General features: G+C 39.2%; 1 long non-coding RNA gene across 2 annotated transcripts; it reads right to left on the bottom strand.

Annotated features, from left to right (window-relative positions):
• Positions 1–18,548: 18,548 nt before the first annotated feature.
• LOC127536668 (uncharacterized) lies at positions 18,549–22,974 on the bottom strand. Of its 2 annotated transcripts, XR_007945756.1 has the most exons (4): positions 22,900–22,951; positions 20,964–21,021; positions 18,897–19,364; positions 18,549–18,814 (listed from the first exon to the last, which is right to left on the bottom strand). It is a non-coding gene; the product is annotated as an uncharacterized LOC127536668 (long non-coding RNA). The 2 variants fall into 2 exon arrangements; XR_007945755.1 differs by having other exon boundaries at positions 20,964–22,974.
• Positions 22,975–23,352: the final 378 nt, after the last annotated feature.

Consider the following 23,352-nt stretch of genomic DNA (forward strand, 5'->3'; position numbering starts at 1 on the left):
TAATCCAATAAATCAGCAAAAATAAATAAATAAAAAAAATCCCCAAATTTCTGAAAATTTGCAAAACCTTCAGGAAGAAAACTCCAATAATTCCTTAAAAGTTTCCCTTAAAGGTTTTATTTTAAAAAATCCTCCAAATTTGACAAGAGAATTCTTGCAAATATTTAGAAAACATTCGTAAAAATCTTTAAAAAACAAAATCCTAAAAATATCTAAAGTGATTACATATATGTCAGTAAAACTTCTGATATTTTCTTTAAAAACATTCAGAATGAAATCACCCAAAATCCAGCGAATTTCACTGGATTTTGGTTGAGTTGTTTCTGAATGTTTTTAAAGAAAATATCAGAAGTTTTACGGATATATATGTAATCACTTTAGATATTTTTAGGATTTTGTTTTTTGAAGATTTTTACTAATCTTTTTATGAATGTTCTTAAGAAACATTTTTAACATTTCTTTTTTCCCACCAAAAATATTAAAAGATTTCCCAAAAATGTTGAAAATGTTAACATCAGAATTTTTTATTTTTTTTTCCCCCCACATTTTCAAACTTTAAAACGGGTCAATTTGACCCGCAGGACAAGTTTTCTTGTAAAATTCAACTCAAAACAAGATCATTTCAAGATTGTTTGACTTAACAAGACATTTAAGATGCGTTGTCTTAAAACAAGTCCCTCCATCTTGATGAAATGTCACTTGTTAATGAATTTATCTTAAACCAAGTGGGATGAGACATTTTGACTAAAAATAAGACAAACAAACCTGGTAAGATGTTGAGTTTTTGCAGTGTGTGTGTGCGCTGTAAAGGCATGTTGGAAAGTCATCGTGAGGCCAGCAGGGAGCGGTGTAGGGGGGCTGTCAGAGCCGGATGGTGGAGGTCAGAGGTTAAGCATCCTGAGCTACGGTCTGTGGAGACATGTACCAGCTTGAGCTCTGCACCTGTACATGTGTGAGAACAATCACAACCTGACATAAATTGTACAGCTTCCTCTCCATTTTCCAAATAAGCTCTCTCTGAGAACTTGAACCTTGCTTTGCTATGGCCTTCATTATTCAGTGCACTGTAATATCACATTGCATATTCAGATTCTGATATAAAATATTTAAACAACACTGCCATTTTTTAAAATTTATGTATTTAATACTCTGTCGCGTTCCTTGGCAGAGTTATGTGGTGATTAGCGTACATTTGTGTGTGCATAGCAAAACCCAAAAACTGATTTAGTTGAAATTTTCAGTGAAGGTTACTTTGGTGGAGCCTGGTCAGTCACATATTCTGTAAAAAGCACTTTAAATCCCTCTGAACTGCTCATACTGAAAAAAACACACAGCTCCACCACTCATCTCTCTCACACACACACACTTTAAATTATAAATCAGAAATAACTAGAAAAGCACTCAGAGAGTGCAGACCTCTGTCAGGGATAGAGAGGAAAACAGGAAACCCATGCAGTAAAGGATCATGAGCTGGAATCAAACCTGCGTCTCTGACACAGGTCTGTTTATAAATCACCTTCTTAACCAGTTGAGCTATGTGGACACCTTGTTCCAATTTGTTGGACGACATTCTAACCTATGATGTTTTTGTCATATTTTGGACCACATACTAAACCACATACTAAAAAATTCAAAGCGATCCAGAATCCTTTCCGGATTGCCACCAAAGTTAAATCAGCTCTTCCTCTTAGCATAGTCTACATCTCCTGAAAATTTCATCTGAATCTGCCCAGGCGTTTTTGAGTTATCTTGCTAACAGACAGACGGACACACAAACGCTGGGTGTCACATAACCTCCTTGGTGGAGGTAAATATCACTAGGAATTTAGTTATTTGGTGCTGTGCTTGAATTCTGGTCCAGTCAAAACCACTTTGGATTAAAATATGAACAGAGAATAATTGTGTGTACATTTTTTCCCGGTTGCCGTGGAGCCCTATGGGATCTTGTAATTTGTGTTAATTAGGTAGACCAATCTTTTCAGCAAAACCTTTTGTTTTGTGAGTGTGTGTGTAATGCTTTGCAGTGCCTTGTTCAGTTTGCGCAATCATAAAGTTTCAAACATTTATCTACCATTTCTAAATGAATGAATGAAAAATTGTGAGTTTCATTTTGAAGTGTTCACAACGCTGCAAAAACTCAAAATCTGACCAAGTTTGTTTGTCTTATTTTTAGTCTAAATGTCTCATCCCACTTGATTTAAGATAAATTCATTAACAAGTGACATTTCATCAAGATAGAGGGACTTGTTTTAAGACAACGCATCTTAAATATCTTGTTAAGTCAAACGATCTTGAAATGATCTGAATGAAAATAAGGTGAAGCTAAACAAAGTAATTAAGTGTGCCAGTGCATAAGCACTGATTCAAGCTTATGAATATCCCTCAGGCCTATTGTTATAGATTCTTCCAACATGAATTTCTGCACTTCACTTGCCATGCAGCTTTGAGAAATTTTGCCGTCTTTGGCTCGTTGATTCAGTGATTCATCGTTATGGTTTTTACAAGACAACAAAGAAACTGAGATACAAATTCCTGTTGAATTGAATGGGAAGTCAGCTGGACAACTGCCATTGTTGAAACCCTGCAGCTCAGGATTTCTTTGCTCTGACAACACATCTACATTCAAAAATAAAAGCCCTTTATTTCCATGAGGACATACATGGTTCATGTACTTCATAAAAGTAGAACAAAGGAGACCTCATTATGTGTTGTTCTGTAATGTACTGTGATTGATGTCTTATTCTTAATGGAAGGACTGAGTCTGATCTTGGATCAACATCCAGCTTGAATCAACCCAACTCAAACCCACAAAGTTTGCCAGACCCTTTGGTGTCATGATTGATGACCATTCTTCCTGTACAACATCAGGTGACAACAAGGCAGATAAATCAAATGATGCTAAATGCAAATTGCAGACAAATTACAGAGAAATTAACAAACTGCAAAGGTGGATATTTAGGACACATTATGCAACACGTGACACAGGATTTATTTATTTTACAAATGTGTATTTTCATTATTATTGAAGAATGTGTGTGTGTGTGTGTGTGTGTGTGTGTGTGTGTGTGTGTGTGTGTGTGTGTGTGTGTGTGTGTGTGTGTGTGTGTGTGTGTGTGTGTTTGATGCTCATGATGATCATGTTTTAAATCTACAGTTATTACCAAATTCTGATTTGCAATACAATTTAAAATCAAGCTTGGCGTTAAATGAAAGACAGTTTTTTCATTGTCTTGTCTTCTTCCACCTGCTTTGTCTGGAGGTTTCCAGCTTGATGGATCATCGTCCTTTAGGTGTTTTCTTCCTGTTGGCCTCCAGCAGATCTATCAGCTCCTTCTCCCTGAAGAGCACAAGATCCTCTGCCTTATTTTTTTCCCTCCTTCTCAGCTTCGAGGGCTATCATGGTCACTCTGAAGTCCCCCCACGTGGTCCTACATGCTGAAGATTTCGTCCTGATAATCAGACGACCAAATTTACATCTCAAGGGGGCCACGCCTTCCATTTTGGTTTCCACTCAGACAAGGGGTGTTTCCAGATCCTGCTTTGCGTCGTTGGTTGTTTCTTTGGGCCGTGTCAGCGTGAAACAAAGACACTATGGAAGTGAATGACAGAAAACTAAGCCTGAGTAGGAGGTGTTTGTTTTCTGAGTTTGACTGCCGTTTGTGAGGAAATTTGTGATCTCCTGTTACAGACTGTTCTCTGTGTTTCTTTTCAGTCCGACTGAAAACAAACATTTACAATGAGTCATGTATAAATCAGCCTTTCTGGAAATCTGCACCGTTTTCCAAAAATATACAGGTTAGTCCGAGTTATCCTGAATCTCTCCAACAGCGATTTAACACCCACAGACCCAGAGACACTCAACTGAACAGTGAATACACATTAATTTGTGTATCTTAATGAAAATATAAGATGTTTAACACAACTTCATGCTAAATCTAATTTTGATACCTTAATCCTGGTGAAACAGGTCTAGAGATTCAAAATCGCTCTCCAAATATCTAAATACGACCAGTAATTTTTAAAAGTATGGGCATATTTTTCATTTGCAGTCCCTAAGATTCAGTCATTTTCTCGGTGAAGTGATCAGAACCTCTAAACACATCGTGACAAACACAACAGAGTATCCTCCACGTCTCACAGTAGGAATGCTGCTGTTCTCTTTGAAGGCTCCGTTTTCTTTTCTTCTGTGAGCGTAGAGCTGCTGTGACCGAACAGAAAGCTCTAATGTTGTTTCATCTGTTCAAAGACATTCTCCCAGAAGCCTCTGGCTTGTCAATATGCATTCAACAAACTCCAGTCAGGCTTTTCTCTCTCAAGTAGGGCATTCCTGGGTCTTCCTCCTTTAACTGTGATTATGTTTGACAGTTATTTTCTTTCTTATCTCCTCAGACAATTCTTTACTTCTTCCTCTTGTGCATGTTCAGCGTGGTACACACAATGATAACATGCAGCTTCTCATGATTTAAATAGGCCAAACGACTTTTAGAATTAAAGACTTCAGTGATGCCAATTGAAAACAGTATTCTGCTTTAAGTATCACTGCTCTCCATTTATTTAACATCACATCAGGTGGTCAATAATTTGGACAGATGATCTTAGAATAACCTTCGTAGAAGAGGCAGGTATTTAGCATTTTGCAGCTTCAGCATTTTATTCGAGGGTTCATTCTTTATTTTACCAGGTAAGACCAGTTGAGAACAATTTATTGTTTGCAATGACAACCTGGCAAGAGGCCCCAGCAGGACGAAAGATTACAAATAAACAATCCATATACAAAAAGGACACACAAGTGTTTATGCTACACCAAAGGCAGGCAGGTCTGAGTGATGAAGATTTTCAAGAGGATCATTATTGTTTCTGTTTTGTGTAAGGCCGGTGTTGAGCCTCGATTATGCACTCCTGTGGATACGCACACTAACAGCTGGGGATACTATTAGACAAATGACACAAAACAAAGCAAAAAATTAGACAAAAAGTTTCAAAGTGACAAAAAAAATTGACAAACGATGCAAGCGAGGAAAAAAAACACAAAACAACAAAAGTGTTACAAAAACAACAAATAAAATGAAACACAAAATGACAAAAAAGACAAAAAAACACAAGCAAGACAAAAAGGAAATGCAAAAAGACAAAAACGAGACACAAAAGAGAAAAACATGAGAGACAGCAAAGGTCAGACAAAAAAACAACAAAAAGACAAAATATGACAAAACTGAAACACAAAATGACAAATGAACAATCTAGTATTTCACTTTATGATCAAAACAACTTGTCATGGTCTAGAAATAGTTTAGAATTTACAGTTTTACAATAGTTTTAATCGAATTTAATTTAATCAAATCTATCATTTTAACACTTTACAAAGTCGTCCAGTGGGCCAGATTGGACCCTCTAGCGGGTCGGTTTTTGCCTGGGGGCTGCATGTTTGACACCCCTGCTGTAGACCGTTGTGGACTTGCGGATGTGAAAAGCATAATACTGACTCTAAGGTCAGTTCATGTTTTCCATGTTTGCATGTCTCCATGGGTCTGCAGGAGTCTGTGTGTGGAGCCCAAAGTCTGCAAGGACTGTATGTACTGTTAGCATGTTAGTATGTAATGGAGCCCAAAATGAATGCTTTTCATGAGGAGAGGCTGTATGAGGAGATCCACCACTATCCCCACTTTCATAATTCAGCATTTAAAGACGTCTATTCCAGGAAGTCACTGCTGGACCTTGGAGGTGGTTTGATTTAGGCCGATACCTACATGCTTTCTACTGACAAAACCCAAACACAGTGGGAAGCTCCACTTTCACATCTAGCATGGCATCTACACATGTCCATGAGAGTCCCCAGAGAGCCCAGCAGGCTAGAAAAGTAAGAACTGTGTGTTTGTGGTGTCTGGAATCCTGTGGGTATAGACACTCGCAAACACTTTTGTCTAAATGTGTGCAATCATTAGCCTAGCCGCGCTAGACAACCCACGGCAACGAATTTAATTCTCTGCCAGGGTGGGTCTAGTTACCCTCCATAAGGCTCGAGGCTGGATTCTCCTAAAACTGGCCGGACCAATCACCATGAAGTGTAGAGTCAGAAGGCGGGCGTAACTAAGTGACGACAGAGGCGTGACGATTCTGACAGAAACAACCGGCGCACAATAAACAGTTATCTTTCAACTCAGCTTTGGCCACAGCCCTTAAAGATTTGAAGCTAAAATTCAACTTGAAAGATAAACAAAGGACGGCACTGAAGTGTTTCACTGAGAAGAAAGACGTATTTGGACTTATGCCGACGGGATATGGCAAATCCTTAATATACCAGTTGGCTCCGCTGGTTGGGAAGCTAATGGGACTTAGCCACAATCCGCCGGCGCTCTGGGAACTACGTCAACCTATTCGGTGCGCTGAGTGGTTGTATACCTACCCAGTTGCTGCAGAGTGATTTGAAAAACAACCTTTTAGCCCGCCTCCCTCCCTGTCAAGCGGTCCTAGACCCTTGCGTCTTCAGAACATGGGTCTAGCGCCGCTAGGCTATGCAATCATATGTCCATAACTACAAAACCTCTACATACAATATAGAACACATTTCTTCACTAGAGTCTTTTTCAGTCTGAATGGCCGGAATTGTAAGTATGACTGATGAGAAAGTGCTTTAGCTTGCATTTCCTGGTAATGATAGTAAATGATTGCACTGAGTGGCCAATCTGAGCAATCTTCTTTAAAGCGTGAGTTCTGGCCTCTACTATTTTATCCAATTTCACCTGTCTGGTTTCACGGCAGTGCTTACTAGAGAAGACAATATGGCTGTTTCAGAACCCCTTAACACAGGGTTTCCCATTTATGAGGCTTTAACTGTCTTATTCCACACTGTCAGTAGCATCAGAGTGTATCATGCAGACTCACGTGTGCTTTTTATGGTGTTACCATTTCTCCACACACTTATCCCTAAATTCAGATGTGCGCTGTCTTGAATGATGGCCTTGGAATGGATTTGTCAGAGTCATTTGGTTGAGATATCCTCATGACTCAGGAGAGAAATAGAGGGAAGGCTCCTGAATATTTTACCACTGCTGCCCTCTGCTGTGAACTGCTGAACTGACATATTAAATCACAGCGTTAAAATGTGGATTTACAGTGTTTAACTGGACGTATATACTCGTAAGCCCTATATAGCATCATAAAATGGTTCTTATTCTTGCTCCATTGCAGCAGCAGCCTTTGTCGCCATAAAGAACCTTTTCAGAACAGTTCTGATGTGTTTCAGCAGCTCACAGTTCACACAGTTTAACTACTCCACTGGTGCATTTGCAGGGGTGGATGCCTTGATCAAGGGCACTGCAGTAGAAAAAGCTTGAGGAAAAGAAAAACAGTCCTTTTTTCCTGCGCTGACTGTTTTAGTCTGGTCATTGTTCTAACCTTCACAGGCCAGGCCAGTTGCATCTGGACGCAGACGTAGTAAAAGTTGCACAAACTCTTTTTTTATCACATTAAAGGATTTTGACTGTAATTTTCTTGGAAATTCACCTTTGTGTTTAGATTGTGCCTGGAGCGATGAAACCCCCTCAGGGGTTAAGCTTGACAGAGAGGCATTTGATGCTTTATACATCGGCAAATAGTATATAAAACACTTTGTATTACAGAGGTTAAAAGTTTGCTTTTTGACTTTCCCCCTTTGTAAAACTTCCACTTCCACATGTCCATCATCTCTGGGACGATCTTTGCTGACATTTTGGATTTCACAAGGTTATGTCTCCCCGTTGTATAAATGCCATATCGATATAAAGTTTCTTTTGCACTGACTTTGGAAAACTAGGAGTAGCAACAGCATTATACAGAGCAGATTTCAACAACAGGGCTGCATAATGTGCTTTAAACTTTGTAATGGGGTGTAAAAAGTCAGTATAGCATATATGTGAAAGACAGTATTATACTAATGAAATTGATGATTCAGATTTTACAGGAGCTGGTGCTGATCAGACAACATTAAAACCACTGACAGGTGAAGTGAATAACTCTGACTGTCTTGTTAAAATGGTTCCTGTCAGTGGATGTGAAATATCAGGCAGTCAGTGAACAGTCAGTTCTTGAAGTCGATGTTTTTGGAAGCAGGAAAAATTGGCAAGTGAGGATCTGAGTGATTTTGACAGGGCCAAATTGTGATGGTTAGACAAGAGGATCTCCAAAACTGTTAGTGCTATGATGGCAGCAGGACGGGAAGAAGGCAAACCAGCAGAGGCGCTGTGATGCTCTGTGTAACGTTCTGCTGGTAAACCTCGGGTGCAGCCTTTCATGTAGATGTTACTTTGACACGTACCACCGGCTTAAACATTGTTACAGACCACGTACGCCGCTTTGTGGCAACAGTGCTCCCTGATGGCCACTGCTTTTTTTCTACCACACTGTAGACGACGTGATAGGGTTGTCAAAGCAAGCATGGCAACAATAGTGGCAATAAAATCACATCTGCTTTGAAAACAATTCAATTTGAAACACTCCTTGTGCAACAGATGGACAGAAAAAAAGCTTTTATGCTCACTGAGATGAGAGAATAATTACAAGTTTACTGATTGAAAAAAAAAATTTCCTTCCATTTTTATCATGGAGATGGCTCAAAGTTGTCGATTTTTTTTGTCATCACGACTTTTTTTTTTAGGATTTGGCAATCAACTTGTTTTGTTGCAGATTTCCTTTGTTGTTTATTACAGCTGTGTGTAGTGTAACCTGTACTGCCACCTTCTAATGACACTACGCACCCTAGCTTTTTGCTCCAAAGCAGGTAATGGAAACAAGCCCCATTTGCATTTTCTTTTTAGTGGTCAGTCTTTGAGCCATCAGATTTATCCTCCATCTCTGTCTATAAAACAGTTCAGACCTGCAGCAGCAATAACATTAATGGTAAAAAAATATATACATATAAGATTTTATTCAACGTTACAAAAGTAACTTTGTACAAAAAATTCAAAGTAAAAATGCATCTTAAAAGAGCATTTCCTATCCCATTGAAAGAAGTATTGCACAAATATTGACCTAACTGTCAAACATGAATACCGTTTCTGGAGGTTAAATATTACATTGTGATTTCATTAGTACCTCAGATTCTTCTTCATCAGATATAATAATTTATCAGTCAAATGAACAAACCAGGAATTCTACTTTACTGTTATCATCCATCCATTATCTACACACTGCCTAATCTTCATTAGAGTCACCAGGGGGCTGCAGTCTATATGAACCGAAGATCTATCTGCAACGTGATGGTGCTAAGCACCGAGCCACTGTGCAGCCCCGTAGTTACTGACTTATATTCTCCCTAAAGATATCATTCTAGACCACCACATTTTGCTGTGTTTTGTTCACAGCAAGTCTTAGGTGATAACAAACCAATTCAAATTCAAAATTTCCTTTCAACCCTCCTGTTGTCTTCACTTACAGCCACCAAAAAAAATTGCTTTCTTGTCTTAAAAAAATCCAAAAATTCAGCAAAAAATTCCCTAAATTTCTGTAAATTTGCAAAAGCTTCAGGAAGAAAATTCCAACAATTCCTTAAATGTTTCCCGCAAAAGTTTTATTTTAAAAAAATCCACCAAATTTGGCAAGAAAATTATTGTAAATATTTTTCAAAAATGAGTAAAAATCTTCCAAAAAAATCCTTAAAAAATATCTAAAGTGATTACATATATATCAGTAAAACTTCTAATATTTTCTTGAAGAACATTCACAAAAAAATCAACCAAAACATAGGGGAAACTCGCTGGGTTTTGGTTGATTTTTTTGCAAATGTTCTAAAGAAACATTAACATTTCTTTTTTCCACCAAAAGTTGTTCAGAGATTTCCCAAAAATGTTGAAAATGTGGACATCAGAAGTTTCACTGTGAAAATACATATTTTTTTCCACATTTTCAAACTTTAAAACGGGTCAATTTTGACCCGCAGAACAACACGAGGGTTAAAAGTAGCCTGCAAACATAAAAACTGAGATTTTTTGTCTCATAATGCGGGTGATAAACAGCCTTTGCAGTGTTTCAAGCAACAACAAATACTTTGCACTTTACTGGCCCAAGTGGCTGTAATTGATAGAAATGGAAACAGAATTCTCATCAGTAAATGTTTAAAACTCTCTCACTGCTCTGACTCCGCTCACAGTCTTCAATACTACCGAGTTGTTTTCTCACTCCGTGTTTTATTCCAGTGGACTCTGGTTCACCTGTTGCCTGTGACGCAGCCCGGGAGAGATAAAGCTAAAGTTAAACTATCTCACTGGAGGACACTTAAGCCGGGCAGCAGACGTTTGGAGAGCTGGGAGATCAAACTTCAGGCTCTCCACTCACAGGTAATTGGTTGCTAGATTCTCCTCTCAGGTGAGGCCAGGCAGAGATTTATGTGCCACACGTCGCCTGGTGTTTCTGTGCTTGCATCAGCCAGCCTGTCTGAGGAACATCCAGGTTTTTCTGCATCGACACCATCAAAGATGAAAGTCCGTCATATGATGCACATTTCTTTATATTTTCATTTGCAGCAAAGGTTTTTCCAGTCGACATTAAAGGTCACTTCTTGTGATATTTTTCTCTTGAGTTAAGATGTGCACAGACCTCAGGTGCAGTTCATTTTAATGACTGGAATATGGTGAAGTTAAAGGTTGTACTCCAGCTAAATTCATTCATTTGTTATGTGTGTATATTTACATGCAAAGTCTGGTGCGTGCAGATGGCTTCAACTGAATAAATCCCATCTCATTGCCTTCCCAGCACCATTTCCCTCTTTTTGTGCTAATAAACCCCACAAGGGTTCACTTGTTAAATCTTTTATACAAAAGAGCAGAAATCATTGCTTCAGGTTTGTCAGGGACTGTCACTGGAAAATAGATGAACCTTTCATTCTTTAGTCGGTGCACTAATGGAGATAATTAAATTTTAGATTCTGAAGCAGTGAAAGATTTAATATTATCCAGCAGCTATCAGACTTGTCTATGATTTTCTTCTTTATGTCATGTCCTGTTGTATTGCGTTATATTATTATATTATGATACACTTATTGTGGTATATTTTTTTTGTAATCTCATGTCAGGTCATGCTTTGTTATATGAAGCCACATAATGTCAGTTCACCTCGTATTATATCATGTTTTCATAGTATGTCATGCCAGAGGTCTGTATTATGAAGCAGGTTCAACATATCCAAGATATCTTTATCTGAATGTCATTATCTGGCTTAACTAAACCTAACTGCAGTCAAACGAAGCAATCTCACAAAGCTGGTGATCAAAATAATGCTTCTGATTCACAAAGGATTCAAAGATTAAAAGGCTGCATTGTCATATTCAGCAAAAACAAATCATCAGTGCAATTCAATTTTTAGTTCTTCAAGTCTCCGCCTCGTACAACGAAAAACAGAATACATATATTTGGATAGACATCACTCAAATCTAATCCTGTTACTGAGGTAACAAATATGAACTTCCAAGAGCAGTGAAAAAAAATAGTGAACAAAACATGTGCAAAATTTCATTGTGCAAAAAAAGCTAAGATGTGCTCATAGTAGCTAGGCTACGTAATACTGAATATACCAAATACAGTGAAATAAAGCCATGTGCTGAAGGAACTGTCAATGTTTTATCAGGCTGCATGTGCTAAAATATACTGTCATGCAAGATCACATTAAGGGAGGCAGGTGGTGAGGGGAGCTGCAAATATCTGATAATGAAATACAATCCTAAACCTAAGATGAGGAATTTCAAACTATAATACAGGCTGAAGGCAACAAAGCTGTCTGGTTATGCTGCTGCAGCCAAAACTACCAAACATGACCGAATAGGAATTAATCACCTTTTTTGCAGGGTTTTTGTATTATTTTGGCAAAAGCAAAAGTTAACAGGGCTGCATAGTGCTCGGTGGTTAGCACTGTGGCTTTGCAGCTAGAAGATCCCCGGTTTGCTTCCCTGGGATCTTTCTGCATGGAGTTTGCATGTTCCCCCTGTGTGAGTTTTCTGCCTGCCGGCTTCCTCCCACAGTCTAAAAACATACTGAGGTTAACTGGTGATTCTGGTGGCCTGTCTAGGTGTCTCCTGCTTTCACCCCAAGTCAGCTGGGATAGACTCCTGCCTCCCTACGACCCTAGTGAACGTTAAGCGGTGTATAGATAATGGGAAAAAAAGTAAACATTTACAGTACATTTGTGGTGCTTTTCCACCAGCACCTACTTGGCTCGACTCTACTCTACTCGGTAGGTGAGGTGTTCCATTTCCCATTCTTGTGTTGCGTTTGTGTCTCATACAAATGACGTTAAGGGACAGTGGCATGCACAGACATTTTGGCAGGCAGATGCTCATAAAAAGGGCACCTTTTGCAACATGTACAACCACTGGCTGCACTAATATAACAGTATGACTCACACTGTAATATTAAGGCAGCCAGTATTATATGGCTTATATTAAAATAGATTTTAATTCATTAACATGATCAATATTGTTATATTTAAAAGAGATCGACAATATCAAGACTGATTACTGCCATTAGGCTACAACAAAGCAGAAAGCTACTTTTTCTTTTTGTCATTTAGCGATAAGTCACAGCAAGTGTTGCCTCTACCTAATGTAGGCCAATAATAAACCTACACAAACTAAATATTCAGTTATAGTACACTGATCATATGCTGTACCAATTCACCAAATAACATTGATTGTGTGGTCGTTGTCGTCACGTTATGTCGATTAATTGATTATTATTATGGGTAGCGTAGAGCTTGTTCAGCAGGCGGACAGTTGGCTAATTTAGGCACGGCTGTTTAGCCCTCATGAGACAGGCTACTTCACAACAGAGGCAAATAAATGCACCGTGTGGCTTGACAACTGAGGCTTATGAACAATACACTCGATTTCTTTAAGTGCTACCTGGTTGGTGGTGGCTGCTGCCATGCGCATGTCCGCTCCTCGCATTCACGTTACGAGATGAGGCGGGGCGAGTCACAGCACGGCATGGCACAGGTCGTGTGTGTTTAGTGTTTAAATTTAAAAAAAAAAAAGTTGAGACATGGAGGGCATCTGCTTCATACTGAGGGCAAGGGGCAGGTGTTCTAGCACCACCTGGTGTCTATCTGTGCACGCCACCGTTAAGGGACTTCTGGGCCACCATGCTATGACGACTCCACCCATGATGAGGTGGTACTCAGCTGTCATGAAAAATGATGAGCTGAGTCGGTGCTAGTGGAAAAATGCCGTTATTAGTTGCAGCAGCAGGTGTTGGTATGTAATCTAATGTGCTATATTTTGCTAAGTTCTCTCATGTTATGTTCTGTTACATTATGGCACAGTATGTGGAAAAAAATCTGTTAAGTTCATGTTCAAGTATCGTGCTCTCACACTGCCGTGTTCAGTCATATACTGTAGGTCATCGGCTGCGTGCGAAAATCCTTCAGCTGGCTCCTCATTTTTTACCACTCCGAGCAGGTTTCAGCTGCTAACAGCGCTTTTGGACAAGTACACTGATAAATATATGCAGCCAGAGGAACAGGATTCACAGACAGATTCCCTGTCTTGCTGTGTGCATGAAGCTGAACCACACAGGTGCAACAGACTGAGGCACATACGGTGATCACTTCTCCCAAATCCATGTGGTAATTTACTGGTGGCACCAGAGCTGCACTGAAAGTTGAACACGCCTTGCCATAGATTTACTTGATACGTTTTGATAAGTTGTACCCAATTGATATAAAGGACACGAACATCTAAATATTGTCTCCTGTTGGTTGGTGTACACCCACCTGAACCTCTGTGATGGGACCGTGAAGCTTGAGGCAGAAGCAGCAAATCACTTGTGGAATAACTTCTCCTCTTTATTGATGGGAGAAGGATGTTTATGAGCAACAAGAGCAGTTATTGGACATGATGGTGCTCCCTCCCAGCAAGTTTCCCCTGCCAGCTGGATATGGCATCATTCATCACTTCCCACAGGGTTTATTGCAGCTTGTAACTCTGCTGCGCCCTCATCAGTGACAGCAGGGCCAGATACGGTAATGTCAGACGACTATTACTGCCGTTACCTCTATTAGCGACTTAGTCATTATGTGCAGCCGGAGCACAGAGGTCGAGAGGGCCACAGGCTGGACAGTTCTGTCTTTTCTCTTCACTACTGACATCTGCAGAGGCAGAAGGAGGAGAAACTCGATGGCAGCAACTGTGAACACAAGGCGATTAGAGATGTATTTTCTCACTAACTGTTCTACATTGCTTCAAATCAGTCATACGTGTGTCCCAAATGTTTTCTGAAGTGCAGGAGGAAAGTTTGTGTGCTGCGAGAGGAGCCACAAATTTAATCTTCTATCTCTATGCAGTTTATTGCTTGTACTGAATTATGAATGGGGCTTTTACTAATTCAGATTTTTTACAATGTGGATAGGGAGTAGGACCTCTGAGGTGATTCATGTGGGGGATAAAGCAAATGTGTAAAATGATTACTACTACTGTTTTGCATTTGTCATTTTTCTCTCTCACACACCCACACATGTACAGTATATCAATCCATTATCTATATATCACTTAATCCTCATAGGATCACAAGGACGCTGGAGTCTATCCCAGCACCCTGACTTAGGGTGAAGGTAAGGGACACCCTGGACAGATCCTCAGTCTGTCACAGAGCTACACAGAGACAAACAATCACACTCACACCTACAGACAATTTAGAATCACTAATTAACCTCAGCATATTTTTGGACTGTGGGAGGAAGCTGGAAAACCTGGAGAAAGCCCACACATGCACAGGGAGAACATGGAGACTCCATGCAAGAAGATCCTGGGAAGACCAAGATGCAAGCTAGGAATCTTCTATCTGCCAGGCAACAGTGCTAACCACCAACCTAAATAACATTGTTGTCACTAATATATTTACATTGTGTCAACGTCAATATACGATATTAAAAAAAAAAAAAGAGTATAAACAAAGGTGGTTTCTGATGATTAATTAGAATTAAACTCCCTCTCTGGAAATTGGTTAAACCCAGGGGTGAAAGTAAGCCGGTACGGTCCGGTACTGCGCATCGGGAAAAGATCTGGTGGTGGCACGCCGCTCTTCCACCGGTATCTAAGGGTACACCGCCCGGCTGCCTGCTATCGGCCGTTCACTCAGCAGTACGTGAGTGCGCCTGTGTGTCTACTTTCTGTAGCACAGCGACTGCTATGGCCAATAGCAAGTAGGTGCGCTTGATTTATTGCACTGGGACATTTCCCACAACTCGTCAACAGACGTCAACAAGCGCCGCTTGCGCCGGGACGAGCAGTAAATTACACCAGAAATTCCACACATTCTTGTGATTAGCTGAAAAACTTTAAACTGGATTTACAGCGGTTATCATCGACAGATGCATATTTTAAATATAAAAGGAGAGAAGCACTACAAAACAGTCAAAAAATTTTGTCAAAGTAATAATGCAGAGGAAAATAATCTCTTTGATTAAAAGAAAAGACAGGGACACTGAAGATGGGTTACCACAGAAAATCAGAAAATAACTACTACTATAACTACTTTAGGCCTCTGTGGAAAATCTTTTAGATGTGTTTTGATGATTAGTTCCATTTTGAGTGTTTGCTCATGACCTCATGTCTGTTCTTAGAGCCTTGTATTCCGGATGTTTAACAATGTTTCAATTAAAGCGAAAAAGCTTACCATATTTTCAAGTGTTATTAATTCCTACCTATTCCATTAGCCTACAGTAAAATATTAATATATTTTTATTTGTTTGTGTTTTAACTTTGCTATTTTAAAATGCATGAAGTTAGAGCGAGACGAGGGTTTTGGTAATAGTACCAATAAGGTACCACTAAGGTACAAAGTCTTCACCTCTCTTCTTCCACCCCTCCAATTGTTACTGCAACTCAAGCACACCAGCTCAACAATGACACTGCAAAACTACTCTGTGCTACACACTGGCAAGTTGTAATGTTACAGTAATATGTGTTCAAACAGATTCTGAAGAAAAAACAATGATACAGAAAGCTTCAGCTTCCAAGTTGACAGGATTGATTGTTTAGATTTGTTACAGATAAAATCCTGGAAGTCTAAATCTGTGTTTTTCAGACTGTCATTAGTACACTGCAGTTGTAAGGAGGAAATGCTCAGCCATGTTAGTAAGATAAAAATGGAATTTCACTGTAGAGGGACTTTAAAAGTACCGTAGTCAACTTTCAGATTAAAAAAAAAAAAAACAGCATTTTTGTACAGTTTTCATTTTTTGTCAGTGAATTTTACCAGTGCAGTATAAGAACCAGACACACAAATAAACTGACCAGCTCATTAGGCCTGATTCAACAACTATAGCTCACAAATATGTAGACAAACTCCTTTAGCCTCATCAGACCAATGACATGCTAATTAAATCAAGTAGCTTTTTGATCTGCATCATCGTTCTGCCTCTTCTGATTTCAGATCAGTCTGATGCAGCCGGTGACCTTTCCCACGACACATATTCATCCATTCCAGCCGCTGTAATACCTTCTAGCAGACCTCTTACAATTCCAACTGTTCAATTCCAAAAGTCTAAAAGTGTTGCACTCCATTATTGTTGGAGGGGCTGTGTCACTTCCACTGTGCTTATCGAAGCGTGCAGACAGAGAAAATTATGCCATATCTCCCTCTGGCAGAGGAGGAAAGTATGGAAGAGCCAAAATGTATTTCAGCCCACTATACATACCATCAATGGAAAGTTGTATATATCCATTTAAATGTAGGAGGGGGAGAGCTGATTTGGGGGCTCTCTTTGCATTCTGATGCAACAATAAGACTGTATAGTAAATTAGACACTGGTTGGATGTAGATAGTCTTCAGTTCATTCAATGTTGTTTATGTTCCTTAAAGCTTAAAGGGTTCATCTGTCGTTCCCAGTGCTGTCGCATCTATGGCAATATCGCCTATCAAAGCTCTAAATTAAATGCAAATAAACCTGGTGAATACAGCCTACAAGCAGCCGCTGGAAATAGTCAACAATCTAAAGGACAGTGAGGTGAAGCAGACTCGGGTGCACATTAGAAACGAGTAGTTGAAGGAAACCACAGCAGGGAAGCTTCCCGTTCACTCTCACCTTTTACCCTCAAACACCCCAGTCTGAGATGTTCAGCCTCTAATTAAGACTTATAGATTCCACATTCCTATAGACCCCTCTGCCCTGATAAATTTTGCAGCACCAATCTTTTAAAGTGCACGGAAGAATCTGCTCTGGGATCACGGCAGCTGGTTCACTGGGCCATGCGCTAACTGAGCGAGATTACGGAGGGGTAATACAGGAGTGTCGCAAATTACTTTATTGACTTCTTTACGCTCTTGGCTTTACGTCTGAAGAATGGCTGCAGAAGAACAGCCTGGCATCGCAAGGCCCCAAAACAATTAGTGACTCACATTCATGTGCTTATCGGCTTGAAATTGAGCCCGTTGGTTAATGAAACCGCAGCGTTCGATCATCTGTTTGACTGACGTACTGCTATCAGATATCACACACAGGTGTCCATACTGATCAGTTCACTTTAGATGGCTACTGGACACTGGTGGCCTTCTATAGGCATGAGGTGGTGCAAAGGTTTACGAGAATGGTCCTTTAATGGGCCGTTACAACCTTTCTGTGTCCATTGTGGTGCAGGACCACAGAGCTATGACCAAAACTCAGAATGCACCAGACCATAGCAATTAGTACTTACTGGACATAATTAAGTTCTATGAGCTCACAGGGAACAGAGCATTCGCCTGCAATGTACATTTCAGGGGCTGAACAGTGGTTAGCACTGGCACCTTGCAGCTAGAAGACGTGTTCTGTGTGGTCCGTAGGTTTCGTATCCACTGAGAGGTGGCTACGTGGAACATTACAACTGAAAAAGGACATTCAGATGGCAAAATGCAGGTACAAACAGCACACTGAGGAGCTTTTTGCTAATAACCCACAAAGTATGTGGAGAGGCATTAGGACCATAGCAGACTAAAAGCGCAGACAACCTCCATGTTAAAATGTCCAACTTTACAGCAGAAATAAACGCGTTTAAAGCCCGACACTAAAAACACTTTTGGTCTCTATAGCTAATCTGTTGAATCATGACAAATGTTTACACTTTAGCATGTGCCAGAGAAGTCTTAAACGACTTGTGACATTTATTGATCAGAGAGCTGGAGATTCTGCAATTTCATTTAGCTTTTATTCAAAGTGACATACATCTGAGAGTAGATCCAACACAAGCAAGGATCTCGTCAGAACAAAACACCCTGGATAAGTGCCACAAAACAAGTTCAAGTGTGATAATAGGACAGTGGTGCCTACAGGCAACACAGGAGGGAATATTTTTTTTCCCCTCTTCTTGCAGTTTGTCAAGTGCAAAAGTGTTCAGTGAAGAGCTGGGTTTTTAGGTTTTTCGTAAAGAGGATGCTGCAGATGGCAACTTCTTCCACTACCAGGGAACCACAGAAGAAGTCTAGCTATCCACTGGCTCTGGTGGTTCTAGCAGGTGTCTTGTTGAGGGAGCGTAGAACTGAATAAATGTTTTTCTTTGACATGTGAGGAAAAAAAGGCAAAAAACAAATCAAAATAGTCAAAACAACTGATAGATTTCAAGTAGGCAGGGGCCATTTTATTGTAATTTTGAATGCAAGTGTCAGTTTTGAATTTCATGTTGGCAGCAACTGGAAGCAATCTGAACAGCAGGGTGATGGGCTATTTTGGTTGAAAACCAAATGTGCTGCTGTCTTCTGGATCATCTCCAGAGGTTTCACCCTGCAAGCTGGGAGGCCTGCCTGTAATGAGTTGCACTAGTTGATCAAAGGGATGCACTCTGAGATCAGGTAGGTCTTCTTTCCCCAAGATTGGACATCTGAACCAAACAGAGAAAATGGTATGAAACTAGCAGAAACTAAACAAATAGATCATGTAGTGTGAAAGGGTTAGAAACTAACCTGGAGACATCAGTGGGTCACAGAGGTGTCGTCATCAGGCCTTCGTCATCTTCCATCTTCGCCCGTCAGCAGACCTCAGATCATCTCCAACGATGGAGTCATCTCCGTCCTACAGCTCTTCAACCAGACTTCGTTCCTCTCCTCATCCATTTTGTGAAGGGAGTCCATACCACTTTTAGGACACTAAACCTAGGGTGATCTCCGCTCAGGCAAAATCCCAGGTCATTAAAATGCAATCAGTTCACGAGATCCAACGTTGGCCAGAATGTCTATCAATTGACAGAGATGACGCAACGATCAGTAAAAGTCCAGTGCGAGTGTTGTGGAAGTTGTAGAGCTTGTTAATTGTCCCATCAGTCAGTTCAAGGTTCATGTGATTTTAACCACATTCAAGCTCTACAGTTCACAAGTCCGATAGCCTGCAGCAGGCCAGCGGGGCTGAATATTTGATTTGAAGACGCACAAGTTCTTCACAGATGGCATATAAGAAAAACAAAAACTACTACACAATTTGCTTCATGATGTAAACATAGCAAGGATCTCAATGGTCAGAAGTGCAGAGAACTTAGACATTTCTGTGCAATAACACAGAAAGACCATTAGAAAAACAAAATAGCAACACTAGTATAACCAACATTTTCAAAGTGTCCAGATGTGTTACCAAGAACAAAGAACATGGTGGCTCTACATACCAAGTTATCTAATCACCTCATTTTGTGTCAGATTTTTCTTTTGTAATTTTTAACCTCCATGTTTTAGTCATTACATGCCTTGTTCATCTTCGTCTCTTTAGGGTTGTTTTGTCAAACTATACTATAGATATTAAACTACATTTTCATAACCTCTAAAAGTCTGCTTTTTAGCTCTACTCTGCACTCCATATCATAGATATCACAATTTACAGTCTGAGCCCTGCTGCATTAATTTTATTGATCCTGTTGGTTTTATTTTCCTCAGTTTCTCATCTGCTCTATAAACAAAGCCTGCAGATCAACTGAATACTCAGGACTTTTAGATTAACTGGCTTTTACATTGCTCCTACGCAGCCAAGTCCATCCTTACAATTGTCCCCCAAAACACGTCAGAATCGGCTGTTCATTCACACGATCAGCTGAGTAACAAAATCAGATGGATCCTTGTCTGGTTCTGCAAACCACAGCGTGATCATTTTGTTTTTTCTGTGAGTTTCTTAGGGCTCTGCCATCATTGAACACAGAGAAGGGGAAGGAGAAAAGTCTTGCCATCTTATGATACGAGTCGACTCTTGACCTCGTTCTCTGCAGCTCAGAGACAACCTCACGTAACGAAACCCGTTTGCAAAGCACCGTTTATAACGCAAAATGCTCCAGGATAGTTTATTTTTACAACCGATTCTGACATGCTTGTCCTTCCCTTATCACTGGATGTTCATGGGAGATCTCAAAATAAGTTCTGAAGATGGAATTAAAACTACAACACACTGAGCTGTCTTTTCAATAGCATTTTCTGATATTTTAGAGCATGAATAACCGTTTATATATTGAAAAAAAAAATTAATCACTGAAATTAATCAGTTGCAGCTCTAGAATGAACCTTCAAACCAAACTTCATTCCAAAAAGGTCCTAATTTTTTTAACATTTTTTTGAAAAGAAAATCTGTGATTGCAGCTTATGAGAGTATATTTTGTTTTCACATCTGTTACAGTAAACTGAACATCTTTGAGGTGTATCCTAAAGACATCGAGAAACCACCGAGTGACATTTGAGAATCATCAGTTAATGCAGAAACTAACAGAACTATTTGCAGCCACATCTATATACAAAGGATATTAAAATACAGACATGAAACTGGGGGGGGGGGGGGGGGGGGGGGGCAGAATAAACAACATCAGTAAATCAAGTCTTTTTTTATAAAGCTATACAATCTGTTCATACAGTGAAACTCAGCCAAGAAAGAAGATACAAGCGATTTAAAAGATGCCACAAACTAGTGTAATAGATAAACAGTTGTCAACATTTACATGTCTGCCCCCCATTCCAAGTTTAAACTTTAATAAACATACATTACAAAATATTTTAGGCACTTACATGCTCAAAGTTTTTCCACTTGCTAGAACATACACGTCAGGAGTTCTCACAGGAACTGCTAGCAAAAATCAAGTCAGGTTCATTTATTTAAAAAAAAAAAAAAAAAAAACTCACAGCCAGTACTGCAGATGTTACTCAACATTTATAGAGCACATTTAAAACAGCACAGGTATAGAACCTACAATCTTATGTAGTCAATTAAAATAAGTTAACTTAAAAGGCAAAAGAATATCAGGCAATTTAGTGTTATGAAAAGACTAGGACTACGTTATTCAATATGTCTGAGCTTCCCGGCTGTAGCTGCTGTTCTTGTCACCATAAAAAGGGAAAACGACCCAAATTTTAGCATCAGTCAGCTTTAAGTTGTCACTCTGTCAGGTTTAGTCTCTCTAGCAACCCAACCAGCTTCCCCCCTCCCCCTGATTTAAAAAACAAACCTGTTCTAACCATGTTGGTAAATTTCGTCTGATGCTACACTTTAAAGGCGTTTGGTTACAATCGCCTGCAGGGAGGCCTCCCAAACAAATCCTAAACTAGAACTCTACCCAACTGTTGGAATTAAACCCGGTAGAGCGACAGCAGCCAGAAATTAAACACAATATGTGAGCAAAGTGCAATTAACGTTAAAGTTTTGAATATGTTAACAGCAGCTCATCCGGACTCAAGCAAATTGATTTTTGTTTTGGCCGATCACCCATTTAAAGCCCGTGTTTGAACTTAACCTGAATATTCAATTTGGTCAAATTTCGGTTCAGTCTTAATATTTAAACTGAAAAAAAAAATTCTACTGGAAAACATTTATACTCAATGTCCGTTTAAATGTGCCGTATGAAAAAACCTGTCACTTTACTAAACAATGTTCTATAAGTTAACAAATGGAATAAATGCATTTAAAAGACATTTCAATGAACTCTGAACATCAATTACACAAACTGCATAAAGCACTATTTAGCCTCATGTTGTGTTGCGGGTCAAAATTGACCCAATTACTGTTTGAAAATGTGGAAACATACATTTTCACAGTGGAAATTCCACATTTGGTTGAAAATGTTAAAAGTTAAACATTCACACACAAAACCAATGAATCTAGTGAATTTCACTGGAGTTTTAGTATTCCTCTGGAAGATTTTTACTCTTTGAAAATGTTCACAAAAGTGTTCCCATATTTGGAGGATTTTTAAAACTAAAACTGAAGTGAAACTTCATTGGAATTTTGTTCCTGAAGGTTTTGCACATTTTATAAATTCAGGGAATTTTGCTGATTTTTTTCTAGACAAAGTTTTTGGTGCCTGTAAATGAAGACAACAGGAGGGTTAAATGAAAAAAAAAAAAAGTTTAAATTGCTTTACAAGGGACTGACAAAAATTTAGGAACCGATGCACACAAACCAAACAAGACAAAATATGAAAGGTCAGTAAAATAAGACTAGTTTAAAATAAACAAGACAAAGTGATCATTGTAAAACACTACAATAAATAACACATTAAAAGCAGACACGTAGTTGAGATAAAATACAAGCAATAGAAAAGATTACAAAAGGTATCACACGACATTTGACATCATGGTGAATAGTGCAAAGAAACTAAACACTAGAACAGATTACCATTTGAAAATAGAGTGAATTATTCAAAGTATCAGTTTAGAAATGTTGAATGAGAGTCCCCTGTGATTAAATAGAAGACCCTCCACTTCAGGAGTTTTTAAACCCATTTTCTAGTAAAAATTTGTAATGCTAGCTCCATATTATATGGATTAGTTTAAATACTATTTTAGTTCTGTATTGCTATACACACTATCCTGCACTGTCATTACACTGAACTGCAACATCTGCAATACTGAATAGTCCAAAAAGCAACGCAGTCGTAAATATTCTTCAATTTGTGTTCTTTTTTATATAGTGTGTATACCTCACCTCTTTATAGTTGTGTTTTCTTACCATCACTTTGCAGGTTTCTTCTTGTGACTAAAATATTCTACTGTACTCCAATAAGAAAAAGGAATCCGTTTAGAGCGCTACCTAGAGGGGGAAAAAAAATGCACAGAAGCAAGGTTAGTGAACAACATTAATTCAATCTGATGACATGAGCCCTTTTTCAGACACGCACTTTGTTCATCTGACAGCATCAGAAGGTGTAGCTTCATGTATGAATTTAGAGAATTAGAGTTTTGATCTTGTCCGAACAACAAATGCATCTGTACAAGCAATAAAGTGTCCACTTAAGACTAATGAAGTGGCAATGTTCTGAAAAAGGGCTTTGGATGCTGAGATACAGAGGACTCCTTGTGTTTTTACATGTAGCATCAGTGGCTGAAGGACAGACTAATTAGACAGCTACAGATAAACAGAAAGCAGAGACCCAGCAACCAAACAAAAAATAAAATTATACAC

Source organism: Acanthochromis polyacanthus, chromosome 13 (assembly GCF_021347895.1).
Source record: "Acanthochromis polyacanthus isolate Apoly-LR-REF ecotype Palm Island chromosome 13, KAUST_Apoly_ChrSc, whole genome shotgun sequence".
Classification (NCBI taxonomy): domain Eukaryota; kingdom Metazoa; phylum Chordata; class Actinopteri; family Pomacentridae; genus Acanthochromis; species Acanthochromis polyacanthus.